We start from the raw sequence: 13,678 nt of genomic DNA, 5'->3' as shown, positions 1-13,678 counted from the left end.
TGATCCGAGTGTGTTTCTTTTTGTACAGAACCAGAGAGTCCTGATTAAGACACAAGTTGGGAAACACAGCCCAACCTTCTCAACCTTTAATACCAGGCCCTTCCTTCTCCCCAAACATGAAAGTTTGGAGAAGAAAAGAAATGGTGGAGAGCATCTATGAAATGGACATGAGCATGGGAGGCACCTTTATCATCTCATTTTCAGCATTCTACAAAGGGTAGCTGGAAAGGCCATTCCTATTTTTGGATGATTACCCAGAAAGGGTGACTAATGCCTAGGGGCTCTAAACTATATAATGTTGCAGAACCATGCATTCTCCTCTAGATGAAAAGCATTAACAATCTCCTTCAGTTTCAATACATCAAAAGAGGCTCGTGGAGACAATTATTTGCTGAAGGGGCACACGACCTTGTTGGACTTGACATTTATTTTATCTTCTTATGAAAACAGTTAAAATTGCACAATGGATGTTTTGCACTTTTAATCTTCTGCTTCTGGATGATTACCACAAAGAAATAATAGTAATAAAATAGAAGATTAAATCTGGCTGTTGACTTGGAATAGTCTTTGGAATTGTTTTCTTTCCAAAGAAAAACAAGTTTAAAAAAAAAGAAAGAAAGAAACCTCTGGCTACATCAGGGTTTCAGGGATTTGGCCACATAAATGGGAAGTGCTCCTGGCTACTTCTGGCTGAGATGGCCTGAAGACACACAGGAAACTGCAGCTACAGTTGCTGGTCTCAGCCCAGCACCTTCAAGTTAAAGTTCAAGTTCAAGTTCAGTGCCTAGTTCCAGATTTGACTTGAGAACAAACTCTATTGATGATGCTTTGTCTAACCTGGGGCTGTCCATGTCCCTGAAGTGGGTCCACCCTCTGCTTATTCCTTGACCTCCTCTCACAAATCTGGGATAGTTTGTTAATGAGAAATAGCTGCTACGTTTCCCCACCTATTTTGTCCTTGATGTGCCCAGCATGGATGCCAAGGAACATGAGCACAATGGACAAAGATCCTCAGATCCTAATGGTCCTCTGTTGCAGACTACGGCACTCTGGTCCACACCAGCCATGTGGGCTTTTTCTTTACCTATCAAAATCCGCCCCCCTACCTTTTTCTTTCTTGTCATCATCATTCTTTCCAGATCTGAAAAATAATTTTTCCCTAATTCGTTTTCTTTGATGACCTCTGACTCCAAATCCCTTCCTCCTGGGTGCTGGTTAAACTGCAATTTTTTTTTTCAAAAACATTATTTTCTTACGTCCTTTTCTCTGAGCTACGGCTCTTCTTCTTCCATACACCACATGTCAAAGCTGGCTGAGGCTCTCTGCTTCCCAAACCTCGGGTATCAGGATTAAGTGTGGAACAAAGAGTTCACGATATTTTACGAGTCTGAGAGTCACACAATAGTCTTAGATTCAGAAAACCTCCCCTATCTGCATGAAAGAATTTTGTATGTTATTTTTTTTAAAAATGTACAGGGAAAAAAATAAGATTATTCCTGGGATGTGAGGTCAATAATCAGCATCAAGATTTCTTTGATTCTGTGGAGAACAATCCCAGGCCGGCTCCTTCCCATGTCCTCTCAGAAGCCTGTATTAGAATGTAGGAAGCCAGCAGGGGTAGGCAGGGAGCTGTAATCTTAACGGGACTGCAGAGACCACTTTGAAATATTGCACATTTCCAGGAGAACAAATGTAATAGCTTCCACCTGACGTTATGGTTATAGTCACTTGTTCTCTTTAAGGATCCATGCACGGAGGAGGCTAGTTTTCTGGATGTGGAATATGACTGGATCTTTTAGGACGCTGAAGGATGTCATTCACAGGTCACAGTCAGCTCCCTGGCTGTGACTCTGCCGGTAGCCGGGGCTTTGATGGCAGGGCTCCTCCTCTGAATCCACGGCCATTGCAGCCAGGCAGTGACTCAAGCAGATGGCTGACTGTGACAATCCTCTTCTGACTGGTAATAAAAATACCAGAATCCACACCGCATTGTGTACAAATACGTGAGGCTATTGCTGATTGCTTTGTATCTCTGGATTCTATTTTGAGAGCAGTTGATCTTTTCTAGGCAGAAGGAGCAGTCACACCAGGTGTGTGTTTGAAGCATCCACTGCGGTTGGTTCAAGTCAGGGTTTCTTTCTTTCTTTTTTTTTCAATCAGGCTTCAATACCTCATTCTTCAACTTGAAGGCTCTGACAGATTGCCCCTGAATTTGGGGTGGGGGAGAGAATTTTGATCTCCTTTGATAAAAACCATCAGAGGCACTCCCAAACTCAAAGACTAAATTCTGTTGCCTGTCTCTTCCCTTACGAGATGCTGCTAATGAACAAGAAAGAAAGAGAGAAAAAGAAAGAGAGAGAGAGAAGAGTGAGCAGGCAATATTGGGGGTATGTGTGGGCAGAGTCTACACCCTCTAAACACTGTTCCATTCCCTGGGAAATGAGTCCAGGAATAGTTGAGAGCTGACTTTGAAGCAAGGAGTCCCTGTGGCTGCTTTGCTTAGTTTATTGCATTGGTTCCCAAACCTTTGGACATCAGAATCGATTACCGAGCTTTTATAAAAGTGTAGCTTGCCAGGCCCTACCTCCGAGGTTCTGTCATTCAGCATACTTAGTCTGGAGCCAGAGAACCTGCATTTTGAATAAGAACCTTGGTGAGTCTAACCTGCAACTACTGCCTTAAAATGTGGTATTAATGAGTTTAAAAGTGGGGCCAAGTGCAAATCAAGTCAGTTCAATGCTTACTATGTGACCTCTATCTGCCAATCACCCCAGGGTTCTGCTAAACAGGTTTGAAGAAGGATAATGGATGAGTGATTGGAAGGTCGGGTTTCCAGTTTTTGCTCTGTCATTTATTAGCCACGTGACCTTGGACAAATGTTATTGGGAGGCTCAGTACCTGGTCTATAGAATGGGGACTGCAATTCACACCTTGATGACCTCATTGGGTCATGAGGATTAAATGACAAGCCATCTTCTAAGACATTTTGTGTTAGAAGCCACAACCTCTTTATTGAGAGGTAGCATCCTCCTGCCCCTCCTTCCACCACAATCTAAAGATGGCACCCCCCCAAAGCCCCGGACCCAGGAAGCACAGGAAATCTGCTATACTGCAAGGGCTAGTTCCGAGCTTGGTTGTCAGGGCTGGGAAGGCAGTGGTTTTCAGAATCACTAGTGTGTACAACCAGAAAGCACTGGGGCTTTCTCCTGTGAGTGGGATCTACCATTACAAGAATGTCAGAGATCACTCTTAACCTGGAAGGGTGGGGAAGTCACTGGGCACAGTAGTGACAGAGCTGGGACCTAAGGAGGGAACATGACCTCATAGGTCTCTGTCCTAACTTCTTTTCACCCTGAATCCCATGCCCCGGTGCCTCATTCCCCTTTCCTCCCCTGCCTGTCTCCTTTACCAATTTATGCTTTTGACCCCACGCCAGGCAGTCCAAGCACATACCCCTGAAGACTTTGACCACCATGCTTCTCCCCCCTGTCAAGACTCACTCCATTCCTATCAGTTGCAACCTCCCTTCCCCCAGTGCACCACACAGGCATGGGTCTGGCAATTTATCAAGGCATTCCTAGAGAGTTCCAGTAGCGGAATATCAGTCCTCTGCACCAGGTCATTGAGGAAGATATTGTGGGACACGGACCCTTATCCCAGTCTGTTTAGCCTTCACAAGCCAGGCCTGTCAGTCTGTATGCAGGACCACCTGATTCCAAATGGCTGATTCCTGGACTCCTTCATCTTCTCTCCTGACTCCTATGTTAGCTCTCCATTGCTATGACAAAATACCTGAGATAAACATCATGTAAGAAGGAAAAGTTTTATTTCTGTTCATGGTTCTAGAGGTTTCAGACCAGGGTCAGCAGGCTTAGTTGCTTTGCCACCCAGGCAGTCCATCATGGTGGGAAACATGTTGTGGAGCTACCTCATGGCAGCCAAGAGAGAGAAAGAGGCCAAAGTCCCATTATCTCCTCCAAGGGCACACCTCCAATGACCTAACTTCCTCTCCCTAGGCCCCACCTCCTAAAGCTTCCACCACCTCCCAGTAGTGCCCCAGGCTGGCGACCAAGCCTTCAACACCTGGGACACTCAAGATTCAGTCCATAGCACCTTCCTTCCTCTACTTTCAGAAACAAGGCAACAGGGTGCTTGTTTTGCACACATGGAATATCTCCTTCCTCTGGCTTTTCCTCATCCTGCCACTCAGTTCCAGAAGCTTCCCATGAGGCTCTGATCTGAGGGGGCTACCCTTCATTCTCTGGGGAGCTGGCAGCCTGTCTCCCAGGCAGGGTCCGGCCCACAGAGTCCTGCCATGTCCTAATTTCTGGTGTGACACTGAGCTCCTAATATCAGAATTTTCAAGGCCAATGTCTCCCCTGAAGTGCCATCAGTAATAATTTATTCCATGAGTACCGCACTGGATAAGGGGAGTGTGTCTTCAGCCAACGCTTTTAAGGACAGTTTTGGTTTGGTTTGAGAGATTTTTTTTTTTTTAAAAAAGCTTCTTTCTTTTAACTTGAGAATAAAGAGTGAAATGAAACAGTAAGTGAAGACGATAAATTTGTAAGGAAGGCAGACTTGAGGAAAGGACTAATTTTAGCAGTGTCCAGCAGGGGATGGGAGATGTCCAGCGTTCCAGGTGAGTCGAGGCATCAAAGCCGGCAGCTGAGAAGGAGGGAGAGCTGGGCACTGAGCCAGCCAGACTGGACAGGAGCAGAGCTGTTCTTTTGTGATAGGCTCCATCTTAGGGGATTGCCTTCAGGGTAATAGGCTGAAAAGCTCCCAGTGCAATTCATCCACATCTAGAACAGGGGTCAACAAGCTGCAACCCACCTCCTGTTTTAGTAGATAAAATTTAACTGGAACATAGCACACCCGTTGATATTCTCTATGATAGCAGAGTAGTTTTAACAGAGACCAGGTAACCTGCAAAATCGAAATATTTACTACCTAGTGCTTCACAGACAAAATGTTTGCTGACTCCTGAATGTCCAGAATGCCGTGTCCTGAAGGACACTGTTCTACACACCCCTTTTCCTTAGCAATAGGATGTGTTTTGGTGAAGAATAATTTAAATGTAGAAGCCCATAAGAAAGATAAACACGGTGTGATGTGGGAGGGAACAGGGGTCACAGAACCTAGTGACACAACCTTCCTTTTGGTGTCTCTAGAACCCAGGGTTCTGGGGAATAGAGTTCGAAAACCATGTCAGAGAATATTCTTTAGCAGGTAGGATGCTGCCCTAATTCTGTGTGTGTGTGTTTAGTGACTGACACATAAAATGCACTCAGTATGGTGGACAGGTTGTAGGGTGAAGGGCCTCCAGTCTACCCATGTGTCCAAACTCCCTACAAAAGTGAGCTACACCTTCTCTTCTTCCCATACCCTTATGTCACTGGATTCTCACTTTGGCCCCATGTATCTGCTGGAACTGTTATCACCAAGGTCCCCCGTGATAACCTTAACTACTGCAGTCTGTTGCACCCCTTGATTCTTACCTTCAGGTGACCCTGTGAGCATTTCCCTGTTGGCTTCCCTTTTCCCTTTGCGATCCCCTTGGCTTGTTAGGAGAAACAACAACCACCAGCAAAGAACCTAATTTTGGTTATTAGATTTAGAAGTTTTGTTGTTCTTGTTGTTTTATTTTCTTGGTACTGGAGGTGGAACCCAGGGCCTCAAGCATGCTAGGTAAGCACTCCACCATGGAGCTATCCAAACCAGAGATTTATTATATTTTAGTTGACAATTAATAATTATGGGATGCAAGGCGATGTTTTGATTCAAATGTTCTTTGTAGTATGATCACTCGGATTAATTAACTTACCTATCGCCTGAAATACTTATTTTTTTCTTTGTGGTAAGAACATCCAGTCTTGTAGTTGTTTTGAAATATGCAAGACTTGATTATTAACTCTGCTTGCCATACAGTGTAATAGATCACCAGAACCCATTCCTGAAACTCTGTACCCTTTGATCAAAATGTCCCCTTTCCCACCCTCTCCCAGACTATTCTTGGATAAAGGGCTGATATCAAAATATACAAGAAGCTCAAACTACTCAATAATAAGAAACAAATAACCATATTAAAAAAACGAGCAAAGGAGTTGAGTGGACTTTTCTTAAAAGAAGACACACAAATAAATGGCTAAAGATGTAGGGGAAAAAAATGTCCAGGGTGACTAATCATAGAGAAATGCAAATTAAAACCACAGGGAGATGTCACCTCACACCTGTTAGATTGGGTATTGTAAAAAAATAAACAAACAAACAAACAAAAAATAGGAAGCATTGGTGAGGATGCAGAGAAAGGAGAATGCTCTCTCAGTAGCTGTGGGATTGGAAATGAATGCAGCTCCTTTGGAAAACTGTGTGGAGATTCCTCTAGAAGCTAAACAGAGAATTGACAAATGAACAAGCAATTCTATGAGTACTTATCCAAAGAAATTAAAATCAGTATGTTGAAGAGATGTCTACCCTCCCTGGTTTTTTGCAACATTCTTCACAATAGTCAAGAAACAATAGTCAAGTGCCCATCAATGAATAAATGGATTAAAATAATGCAGGAGGGCTGGGCGTGGTGCTCACACCTTTAGTCCCAGCAGCTAGAGGAGGCTGAGGTAGGAGGATCGCAAGTTCAAAGTCAGCCTCAGCAAAAGTGAGGCACTAAGCAACTCAGTGAGACCCTGTCTCTAAATAAAATACAAAATAGGACTGGGGATGTGGCTCGGTGGTCGAGCGCCCCTGAATTCAAGCTCCACTACCACCCCCCAAAATATGAGTGGGTCCCTGTTATTCCATCTGATCTCATCATCCACACTCACTTCTGCCAGTTCTACTGGTCTCAGTATTAGGCAAACCTGTCTTGCTCCTTCTGAGCACAGAGCCGTTCCGTCTGCCTGGTGTGGTCTTTAAATTCTGCTCATCCTAGAAATCTTAGCTCAAACACAACTTTCTCTGAGATGCCACCTTCCCTGATCAAAACTCAGATGCAGCCACCACGGGATCCCAGGTGGCAGGTGGCAGCTGTAATTTCATGCCTGTTCTTACCATTACTTCCTCTTTCTCTACATGCTAGACCCTAACTTCTGAGAAGGCAGAAACTAAGTCTGAATCTGCTTTTCCTCTTATCCCAGAAACTCCCCGCCCTTCCGATCCGTAGCCTCCAGCACAGGACGGGCTCCTGAACGTACAAATGATTGTAGAGTGAATTAAATGACTTATCTTTGACTGAGACCTGTTCTCCTCAAATCCACTCTGAACAAATTCTACCCTCACACACCCATCACACCTTGTCCCTGCTCTGCCTTTGAAAGGTTTCCCTTGGCCTGCGGGATGAGGTACCATCCCCATCATGGGCTTTATGATTCTCTGGGTTCGTCCGTCTCCTCTTCTCACCGATGGGCCCCTGATGCTCCAGCAACCTAGGCCTGCTTCCGATTTGCTAGGTCCTACCTGAGGGCTTGCTCCTTGCATAAACTTCATTGGGACTACCAATTCTTTGGAGTTTAGCACATTTGCTTTCTCCCTGCCTGCTCATGTGTATGAGTGTGAGGCGTGAAGTTGGAGGAGGATTTGGGAGTAAGTTGAAACCATCACAGCCCATTCACCCCTGGACATTTCTTCAAGTGTCATCTAAGAGAAAGACTCTTCGTTTTCCCTCTCAACGTAATTGTCACACTTGGGAGATTCAGCAATAATGGAATATCGTCATACAGACCCTATTGCCCTCGTATGAAATTTATAGCTTTTCTTTTGTTCCCCCGATTTCACACCTCACTCCCGCCTCCCTGTCCTTCATTCTAATCTGGTTTCCTGGCTCCACTTCCTTGTTTCCACACTGATTTTGAAAAGGGCAGAGATAACAGAGTTGCACATGAAAACTGGCTGTTCCGCTTCCTGAGCACACCACCTCCTGAGTGCACCTCATTTCTGAGTGTCCCTTGAAGTTGGGTGTGTAACTATGAACAATGAAGACAAGCCCTAGGGAACAGAGGAGCTGTGAGATAGGAGAACTCTGGATCATCAAGTCACTGGACAGAGGAGAGTCTCATGCCAAGCAGAGACACCTGCGTGGGGTTTGCAGGCAGACAAAAATACACTTTATTCTGTGTGTCCCTCATGCAACTGGGAATCTACTTGTTAGAGCGGCCAATGTCACCAAAGGAGGTCAATTATCCTTCTATGGAAAAAGGACTAGATGGGTCTTTTTATCTAGAGTGTCATCCCTCAGGAGAGAACGGAAAGAGCAGGAACAGCCTTGTGCTTCACTAGCCAGGGACTAGGTGGTCCTAGCGCTAAAACTAGCAGCAGGACCATCAAGAGATGCAGGAACTCACTACTGGAGACACCAATTCCGAATCTCTGTCTTCTAACGTTGGTGAGTGTGCTAGTGTCTAATTATTCCTTTGTGCAAGGAGGATTCCATTTAAATCTTAAGCAGCATCAGAGAAAACCATTGACACAGTGGCTTGTTTATAAATGCAGAACTAACAAAATAAAAGGAAAAAAATCCATACAAGTTTGACAATATAAAAGTGATATAAATAAACAATTACAGCCATCACGTGAGCTTCTCCCTTTGTCTAATTACCATGCAGCACAATTATAAGATTTATCATTAAATATGTCAGGTTCATTATGCTAATTTATTTGATCACAACATAAGATTTTGTTCTTGAATGTATAGCCTGCATTTTCTGTTCACGCTACGCCTTGTGGCTTAAAAAATTAAAGGGAAATTTATTCACCACCCTCTTGTCATAAAAAGATTCATAGCTGAGGAAAAGTTGAGAGCATTTCTTAGATATCTAAATTTTGTGGTTCCGTATAATTTGTTTTAACTTTTGACCATGTGCACTGAATTAGGAGGGGACTGATGAGTGTAAAACGTAGAGAGCCAGAGATCTGAGGCTTCTGATGGGTCCTGCCAAAGCCAGCTGCTTCATGTCATGCTTGTGGTCTGACGAACCAGGCTGGAGTTTGCCAATCAAAATAGAGCTTGGAGCCAGGCACGGTGGAGCACGCCTATAATCCCAGTGGCTCAGGAGGCTGAGACAGGAGGATGGCGAGTTCAAAACCAGCCTCAGCAAAAGCAAGGTGCTAAGCAACTCAGTGAGACCCTTTCTCTAAATAAAATACAAAATAGAGCTGGGGATGTGGCTCAGTGGTCGAGTGCCCCTGAGTTCAATCCCCGGTACCACGTCTCTCCCTCAAAATGTGCATTTTGGTGTCCAAGCTTTGGGCATCTCAGTATACTGAGATTAATTGCATATATTACCTACAATAACGTTTCTATGTATTAATTGCATAATAATGTACCAATGACACTAACGTGCTCTGGCAGAGTTACTCTATTGAGAGTAGAAATGGAAAATCTTACACTTCAACACCAGTTGATGCTAATAAAATAATAACAGCACCTGATGTTTACCGTGTCCCTACCATGTGCAACACACTGTCCTGTTTTGCATCTCAATGAACTTTTATAACAATCCCATGAGGGAGGCAGAGTGGTCATCACTTCTTCTCCTAAAGTTTGAGAGGATCTGGAACTTGCCCAAGCTCACAAAGCCCTGGTAACTGAGACTAACTGTTGGACAAGGTCATTGGCCTCCTTCACCTATTTCAGCTTCTCTCCATCATTCTTCCTCCTTATTATACCCCAAGACAATACCAATCCTGGTTTAGGAAAAATCTGTGAGGGAGGAGAATTGGTGTTCAGTGCCCCTCTATTGCTCCTAGAAATTTTGGGGAATACTGACATGGCTTCGGGGTGAGGAGGGCGGGCTCTCATTGTATCTGATTTAGTCATTGACAAATACATATTCAACAGGTGTTTTTTTTTTTTTTCAAAATTATTATACTATGTATATAGAATTTTTCCTAAAGGCAACCAAGCTCTCAATAAGCCATAATCTTGTGAGAGAAGGCTAAAGAGTCAGTAGACAATTGCAATGAACTGTGATAAGTGCTAGGATGGGAGAAGTACAAGATTCTGTGGGAAACTCCAACCCAGACTTGGAGGCAATTGGGAAAGGCTTCCTGGAGGAAAAGGCATCTATGCTGAGGCCCATTAAGATAGAAAGCAATTAAACCAGGAGAGGGGGAGGTCAAGGAAGGAGGGTCCAAAGCAATAAAACCTGCACAGGGGTATAGCAGGGAGGAGAGCTGTGCATTTAGCCAGTTACCGTACACTGGCTTTACCAGATAACCACTGGGGGGCTCCTTCTAGAAAGTTCTGCTATAGCCTCTGATTTTCTTAACACTGATTCATTAACAACAATTTCTATGAATAAGCCAGGAAGATTTGCTAAGTATGTACTACACAGATGTCACTGGGTGAGGCATTGAGGAGAATTCAAAGAACAGAGACCCTACCTCTACTTTCAAAGAGTAGTGAGTGTGAGCTGGAACATTCTCAGAGGGAGAAAAAAAAAAGAGAGAGTGAGAGACAGAAAAAAAAATAAATAATAATGGCAACTTTTAAGTAAGAAGAAGAAAAGTGCCAGGCAGGGACACTCAGGCTTTGGAGTCAGACCCTAACTACACCACTCACCATCTGTGCTGCTTTGTAGGAATTACTTAACCTTTTTGAGGCTCAGTTCCCCTCCTCTAAAATTGGAATAATACAAGGTCTTGTCAAGGATTAACCCTGCAGTGCAGGTAGAGCATTCCTGCAGCGGCATGGAGCCAGCTCACCAGGAATGTTTAAGCCATTATATTATTATAATTAATTCACTGCATAAAGACTCCAGTGCTGCTCTGTGATGCCTTCTACACATTCGGTTTCAGGCCCACTGGCCTCATGCCACAGCAGCCCTCACACCTGTCGCTCCTCCCTCCGTTGGATGCTTCTCTCAAGTCAGCATCATCTTGCCAAAGAAACAGCCAAAAGCTCTGGGAGGATGGTTGGACTGTCTCAGGAGCAGGCCCTCAAGCTTCCAGAGCCCCTCTCCAGACCTCCCTGCACTGTGTGTCTCAACACAGGGGACCCCTCTTTCTCCTGCTGCCTGCAGCCTTTTGTTCCCACTCACATGGCAGTTAAGTATAAACCTTACGGGGACATATTTTCCATGCTGTGGTATACTTTTTCCTACTATTAATTCTATTAGCATCCAACGTTTTCTGAGCTCACATTATGGGCTGGTGCTATTTAACACTGGCCTTGCTGGCTTAAGGGATGGAAGATTATTAAACTAGGGTGAAATATCCAGCCCTAAACCATTATGGAATTCATGTTCAAGTAGAATCAGTAATTGAAAGCATACTCATTAGGAAAAAAAACAAAATAGGCGAAGATCTAGTTAATTTACCCGTTAAAGAACAGGTGAAGGCTTCTTATGAGATAGTTTTGAAACATCCAAAACAACTATTTATTTATCCACTTATTTGTTGACTGATGACTGACACTAGGAATGTTTCCGGTTTGGAGACCCAGTACCTGGGGAAATTGGAGCGGCTTGGGAAATTGTTAAGAGAAGCTGGGAATTGACAGGGGAGAGCAGGTCTGATGGTGGGGAAGGGAAATGGGTTTGGAGTTGTGGACAAGTTAATTTTAGGGCTATCCATAGGAGGGTGTGCAAGCGAAAATGTCCAATCAAGCAGCTGGCCATGGAACAGAAGAGAAAGGACAGACAGAAGTACATGGGAACATCCTTCTCAGAGGAGAAGGCCATGACTTAAAAAAAAAAAAAAGAAAGAAAAAGAAAAGAAAACTTCTTGGACATCTGAAGTCTCAATGCAAGGGCAAACATTTTACAAGGGTAGTTTATACATGGCTGGGGCTGCTTACATCTCCTTGCCCAAGATGGAGAATATTGACCAAGACCCAGAGGCTCTGGGGTTGCAGACCCCAGCCGCTCACCTTTGAACTCTCCTGCTGTCTTGGAACATCTCATGGATTTTCCATCCTACTCCATAGTGTATAAATAAGATTTTTAATTACCTTTGAGTAAAACTGACTCAGCAACATGACAGGAAGCCTTGAGCCTGTGGCTGCTCAAGGACAAATTACCCTGGGCCTGCCTGTGAGGAAGGGAGCTCCCAGTTATCTTGAGAAGAAGCAAGAGTGGGACCCCAGACGGGGGGTTTGGGTGACAGCAAAACCACCAGGAAAGTCTGGTCATCAGGACAATGGGAGGTCGAGGGGTGGCTAGGTGCCCATCAGATCTTGGGGCTCTACAGGACATGGTGATGGGCCCTGGAAGGGATAAGGAAGTAATGGCCTCCTTGCCCAAGATATGGACTGAGACCCAGAGAGGCTCGGTTTGGCAGTAGCCATTGACCACGAGCAGAGGCAGGGACAATGGGTGTGTGATCAGGGAGCACTTTGCTTTGGGGTTCTGTGAACCAAAGACTTTTAGAAAGTTCTCCCCAGCGTTACTGACAAACTGAGATTTCTTTCCTGAGCGGAAACAGATTGCCCAAACTTCGATCCCGCAGCACATTTTACTGACAGATTGGGTGCGGTTTTTCCTGGGAAGGGGGTGTTTCAAAAGCAGAGGAGGAAAGGGAGGCTGGGATTGGGGAGGTCGGTGGAGGAAGACAGCTGTCAGCTCCAGGGTGGCTGCAGGACGGCTCGGGCAGATGTGTGCAGAATGTGAACAGCCAGTTCCCTGAGCCACGGGCCAACCACCAAGTCCAAGGGCAATTGGGATTGTAAAGAGGGTCCCAAGAGGCTTCGGGACCCAGGGCCTACCTAGATTCAGGGTGGGTTCAGTTCTCACGTGAAAGGAACATCTCTCCTTGCACCAAATTAAACCAATCTGATCAAAATTTGTAATGCGGAGGAGCATAATTAAATTGAAGATTTTAATTAGGCACAGTTTTGATGAAACTTAACGGGAGCCGGCAGGAACAGCCTTGCTGTCTATTAAACATAATCCTGCCTGGTGAAGAGCTCTTTAGTTGATGATCTTTAATGACTGCCCAACTCTCAGCTCTGCCGGTGTGCCAGTCAGCCTGAGGAGGGTGGGGGACATGAGAGGGGATGTGGGGGTGGGGGGGGACTGACGTGGGATTTTTTTCACCAGTGGGAAGGTGTCTCTTTTAAAGGAATACCGGTGCTAAACTTTCAGGGCACTCAATTACTTGCTTTTCATCTGCCAAAGTGGAGAAATGGTGAAGAATTATGTCGAGGGCTGTTTTACCGTAATGAATTAGAGAGGGGGGGGGGGGGCTCCCTGCAGGCTGAGAGGCGCCTCTGTCCGCCTTCTTCACTAATTGCTTTGTGACTCTCCATTTCATTTCCCAAAACCTGAATCTCCCCCTGGCCTCCCAACAACCACAACAGCGAACAGAAATAAGGCTTCTGGGAACAGCGATCTGAGAAGAGTCCTCGGCCACGGGTCTGGAAGCTCAGGTCAGTGTCCCTGGTACAGCACCCAAATGAAGGGAGACTCAGAGAACAGCCAGCGTGTCACTGAAGGAGTGAGAGAATGAGCGAAGCTGCCACTCACCCTGGAATCTCTGACACGGAGACAGACATGGATGCTGCCATTTCACACAACATGTCTGGGCCTGAGGAAGAAACCCGCCCTCCTTCCTTCCTCTTGTCTTTTCTTCCTCTATCCAACCAAAGTTTACGAAGGCCTCTCTGGGCAGCAGGTACGGTATTTGGACAAATACTGGAGAGTTCGAGTTCCTTCTGCCCTCACGCATCTACCAGACAGATCAA

This window comes from Marmota monax, unplaced genomic scaffold (genome assembly GCF_021218885.2).
Source record: "Marmota monax isolate L192 unplaced genomic scaffold, Marmota_monax_Labrador192_F-V1.1 WCK01_AAM20220418_F8-fsc00236, whole genome shotgun sequence".
NCBI classification, from domain to species: Eukaryota; Metazoa; Chordata; class Mammalia; order Rodentia; family Sciuridae; genus Marmota; species Marmota monax.
This window is presented reverse-complemented; position numbering follows the sequence as displayed.